We start from the raw sequence: 5,617 nt of genomic DNA, 5'->3' as shown, positions 1-5,617 counted from the left end.
CCCCCTTGTTTTCTTGTGTTTTTGATTCTACAATTGGTATTAGAGTTCAGTCTCAAAGGTAAACACTTACTTGTGTTTGAGTAAAGATCTAACTAACTCTGGTGAAGAAGTCACATATGGAAATGTTAACAGGTCTCTTCTATTTGATGCTGAGAGATTTGAGTACTAAAAAGATAGACTTAGAAGTTTTTACATCTCTCATGATCCTGAACTCTAGGACATACTCGAAGATGGATATGAGGCTCTAAAAGACACTGTTGGTTTTGAAATATCTTGAAAGGGTCTTTACATTGATCAAAAGAAACAGTACAAGATGCATCATAAAACTATAACTTTCATGATGAATGATATCACCTTCAAAAAGTTCAAAAAATACAGAAACAAAGAAACAACAAAGAGTATCTTTGGTGCTCTAGTTCTCAAGTATGAAGTAAATAAGTAGGTACAAGAAACTAATGAAAGTTTACTAGTCAGGAAGTATGAACTCTTCCAAATGGGAAAAGATGTTGACATTGAAACAATGTTTTCTAGATTCCAAACTCTGGTTTTCGGATTGAAGGTTTTCCAAGATAGTTACACAACGCCTGACTACATTAAGAAAATCCTTAAAAGTCTTACCAACAAGTGGAGACCAAAGGTAACAACAACTCAAGAGGCTAAGGATCTAAATAAGAAGAAGTCACTCAGATCCCACGGAAGAGTCGATGAGTTCACTTAGATCCCAATGGATTGAACTGGTTACAGATGAGCCCAAGAAGAAGTCAAAGTCTTTGGCCCTCAAATCCTAAGGAAACAAAACAAACTCCAAGGCTCTACAAGCTATTAAAGACTCAGAGGAAAGCAAATTGGAATATCATAGTGAAGACTCAGATGATGAATAATTTTCCTTCATCTCAACAAAAATCCAAAGCATGTAGAACAACAGAAAGAATTAGCACAAAAGAAAGTGAAAAATTATACATGAAATGAATCATCTACTTAGAATCCAAAGAACCAAGTCATTTCAAATCAGAATGTCCTAAACTTAAGAAGGGAAAAGCTCAAAGAAAAGACTTTTCAAGGAAAAGAAGAAGGGTCTTATGGCTACTAAGATGACTCTCACGTATCACATGACGAAGATGAAGAGCATGCAAATATGGCTTTGATGGTAGATTCACACTTTGACTCTGATTTTGAAAAATGAGTATGTTGATGAAGAAATTAATATATCCTTAGCAACAAAGTTAATATGCAAATCATAGTACCTAGGCAGTGAATGCTCGTGACACATAATGGGTGAGAAGTCTATGTTCCAATACCTAACCCACAAGAACAGATGATTCATAGGTTTTAGAGATAATCAGAAGGTAAGATCGTTGAGCAGGACATAGTAGGATACTATGAAAGGTCTAAAAACTTTAGAGTATACAACAAAGAATTATTGATTGTTGACAAATCATTTCATGTCAAGTTTGATGACAAAATTCTTGATCCTAAAATGTCAAAGCTAGATATAGACTTTGTAGATCTATAAATATCATAGGAACCAACACAACCAACCTTCATCTAATCAGAAGATATGCTCGATAACACAAAGAACAAGCAATAATGAACCTCCCACAAATCAAGATCATCAGGATTCCAAACCAAGATGAAAATACAAATTTTCTCATCCAAACTCTTTGATCATCGAAAGTGAAAATGATCATCTGAAAACCAGATTTGGAATTTTTCTCCTTGTCTTTTATCTTGTCTAAGTGTTGAGAATCAGTTTCTAGGAATACAACATTGTAAACACTATTTTGTGAGAGTATTCAGAAAACCATTAAACGTATTCTTTTGTAACCTAGTTCAGTAGTGGTTGCATTCGTGAACAACTTGAATGTACTAAGCTAGAATGGTGAGAAGACTTGAACATAGTCAGTTTGACTAGTAGGTGTTCAAATCCTTCTGTTTGTGAATTAGTTGATTAAATCCATCAGTTTGAAGGGATTAGATGTAGCTACCGTGTTGGTGGTAAACCCGAATAAATTGGATGTGTTGTTTTGTGTTTCTGTTTTATCTACTCATTTTTCATTACTTTGTTTTAATCTTATTAAAATGTTTTTTAAAATAAAACACAATTCAAACCTCTTTTTCTTGTGTTTCTCGTTCTACATTACCATCATTCAAGCCCTAGAGGAAGTAGGAGGAGATGTTCAAGAGGAACACTTGGTTTCATCATTTACACTAGTGTTCAATGTCTCTAATATCATCAAGAAGAGACTGATCTCTCCAAAGGACTACATCTAGCCAAATGGTGATGTTAGAAGGATATCCGATTAAACTAGTGGCTCTCAGTATATTCCTTTTGTGGTTGAAGATTCTTATGCTCATTTCTTGGAGGAATACAATGAATTGGATGTGGAATATCTAAGGATGTATTATTCTGGCTAAGAGATGGCTCCAATTTGCCTTCCTCTGCCTAAAACTTCTCAAGTTTTTGAGAAGGGGAGGAAACGAGTTATCAAGACAATCATTGGAGAAGAGGATGAGGAAGAAGAAACATACGTTAATGAGTATGAGTAAAACCTCCTTTTGAGGAAGAAATATAAGATAATAACCAACCATGAGCAAACTATTCCTTCTGCTAATCTTGTCACAATATCTCTAATCACTCTTCCATTTAAACATGCAGATATTAACGGGGAGCCTTGTTGTGATATTTTACGTTATTTTTCTTACTCCATTAAAATTAAAAATTGTTCACAAAAACAATTGTTTGTCATCATAAAAAATGGGGAGATTGTCAAAACTAAGTTGGTTTGAAGAACTATGACCCTTACTTGTTTTGATGAACTACACCAAAAATAGGCTTTAACAATTTTTTATGCATTTAACAACGATTTTAAGCGCTATAGTATGTAGTGTTGTTAAAAGATACAACAACGTTTTTTTAAAAGATCGTTATCGTAGGTAGAAGTATATAGTGCTTTTATAGCGCTTTTAATCTGTAATGTAATAATATATTTATTTGATATATATATATATATATAAATACTTATAATAAAATATTTATTTTTTAATATATGATATAATAACATATTTATTTTATATATATATATATATATTGATAATAAATAAATAAAAACATATTTATTTGATTCAGATTTTTTTTCATTATTTTTTTTATTTGATAATGGGCATTAAAAGTATTAAAGGAAATGATTTTTTTATGGAAGAATTGATTTTATAAAATAATCAAAATATAGTTCTTTAAATTTTGGTGTAGTGTAAATTATTTATTTATTTTTTACTAACAAATAACCGTGAATAAGATTTAGAGTAGGATTTTAGGATAGCCTTAAAATATCCGTCCAAACATATTTTTTAAACGATCTTGATCCAATGACGGCGCTTCTACAAAAAGCGCTTTAAAGACCATATGAAAGCGCTATATGACCCTATAAAAGTGCTTGTAGAAAAAACGTTGTAAATATTTTGACCCTATGACAAGGCTTTTAAAAAAAGCATTGTCATAGACTGTTATTATATATAGCTATCAATATATGTGAGAGCGCTTTTGAAGAAAGCATTGTCTTAGCCTCCATGTATTTTTAATATATAATACAACAATACTTTTAGTTAAAAAGCACCATTAAAGGTGCACTATAATATCTTTATTTTGGTGTAGTGATGATAGCACATACATTTTTGTAAGAACAATTTAAAGCAATAATATTTTGTTTAAATGTGTAGTTCCTATATCAAGTTTATTTTATATGACATTATCTTGTATCCTCTAATGTTTGAAGTAAGCTAAAGAAACACCAAAAGTCCACTTTGAAATTTGTATTTAGAATCTGTTGAACGCGCTTTGATACGTGCCTCTGATGATTCTGTTTATTCAAGCAATGTTCTGATTCAATTGGTTCTGATGACTACAACAAGCATATGATCATTCTGCCTCTGGTAATTGTGACAAGCAAGTGTTAGTTTGCATCAGATAATTGTGTCAAACATCTGACCGTCTAACTCTGATAGAAAGTCAATGCTATGATAAAAGTCAATGCTCCGATAAACAATCAATACTCTAATGAAAGTCAACGCTATGATAAATAGTCAACATTCTAGATAATTAATGCTATGATGAAAGTTAACAGTCTAATAAAAAGTCGATGCTCTTAAAAAAACAAATTTGTGTATCCTCTGCTCATCACGCTGAATCCGTTATTTGCTTGAAGGTCTATGTGACAATACTTTGATCATGATGTCCACTACTTCTTCTGTGTCTGTGTCAAGATACTCATAATCTATTACATAGATAAATTTGGACAAGCTTTAATGGTGAATCATTATTTGAAGGTTTGATATGAAACTTCATCATACATGTTGATTTCTTGCAATCAAGAAAACAACCAGAAACCATAAAGTTCTATATAAAAGCACGTGTAACCCTCGTTGAAAAACAAGAATGTACTATAATAAGCACGATATAGTCGTCTCTGCACTCTTAATCTTTTGTTTTTGTCTAAGTGCTGAATTTTTTTTTTTTTGAGAGTACAACCTTGTAAACACCCTCTTGTGAGAGCTATTTAGAAAAACCTTAAACCTATTCTATTTTTAACCTAGCCAAATAGTGGTTGCATCATTCAAAAACTTGATTATACTAAGCTAGAAGGTTGAGAAGACTTGAACACATTCAGGTTGACTAGTAAGTGTTCAGTGGAAATGTGATTCAATTATTGAATTAGTGAATTAAATCCTTTAGTTTGAAGGGACTGTACGTAGCTATTGTGTTGGTGGTGAACCAGAATAAATTGGCTTGTGTTGTTTTGTATTTATTGTTTTATTTGCTCTTCCTTCATCAGATTGTGATAGCTCCCATATCCATGTTTCGTAAGCTTAAGTCCATTTTCTGTTTTTGTTCAATTATATTTTAATTGGGTTTGGACCTCTTTGTTACCTAAGTATAAATAGGACTTAAAAATAATACTTTGGGTTTTGAAATTCAGACTTTGGGTGGTTCTTGGAGGCTAGGATCGAGCTTTTCTTTCTTCCTCCTTCTCTAGTTTCTCGGTTTGAATGTTCTTAATCTATTTTGTGGATTATTCTTCTACAATGTTTGACTAGATTTCTTATTTATAAGATTTGGCATTTCCTTTGATACATTAGTGATGATGATTTGATTGTTCTTTTCCTTTTGTTAATTATTGAATCACTTTTGATTTAATATCTATTCAACATTCATGTTATGTAAATTTTGTTAGATTCCTGATGACTCTTCATCATATGCATATTTTTCGTTGTTTTTAGTCTTATTTATCTTTAATCATTAGTTAATTTAAGGAGTTATTTGATATATTTTGTTGATTTTAGCTCTTTGATTTAATGAAATATTTATGTTATTATTTCCTTGAATAAGTAGGGATTTTTCGGAGTTTTGTGTTGTTACTTTGTTTTAGTGCAGTGCTGAATTTTGGTGAGAAATCAACATGACCTATGTATAGTATTTCAACCATATCTGGAGTTGTAGATGTCCAATTGGAGTCAAACCAAGTGAAAATGAAAGCTAAATTTCATAGCTACAACTTTCGTGAAGACACCGGAACAACATTCAGATCGAAAGAGGAGAAATATGCAATATACGTTAAACAAC

Source organism: Cicer arietinum, chromosome 1 (genome assembly GCF_000331145.2).
Source record: "Cicer arietinum cultivar CDC Frontier isolate Library 1 chromosome 1, Cicar.CDCFrontier_v2.0, whole genome shotgun sequence".
NCBI lineage: Eukaryota > Viridiplantae > Streptophyta > Magnoliopsida > Fabales > Fabaceae > Cicer > Cicer arietinum.
The sequence above is the reverse complement of the archived record's forward strand: the minus strand, read 5'-3'. Positions refer to the sequence as shown.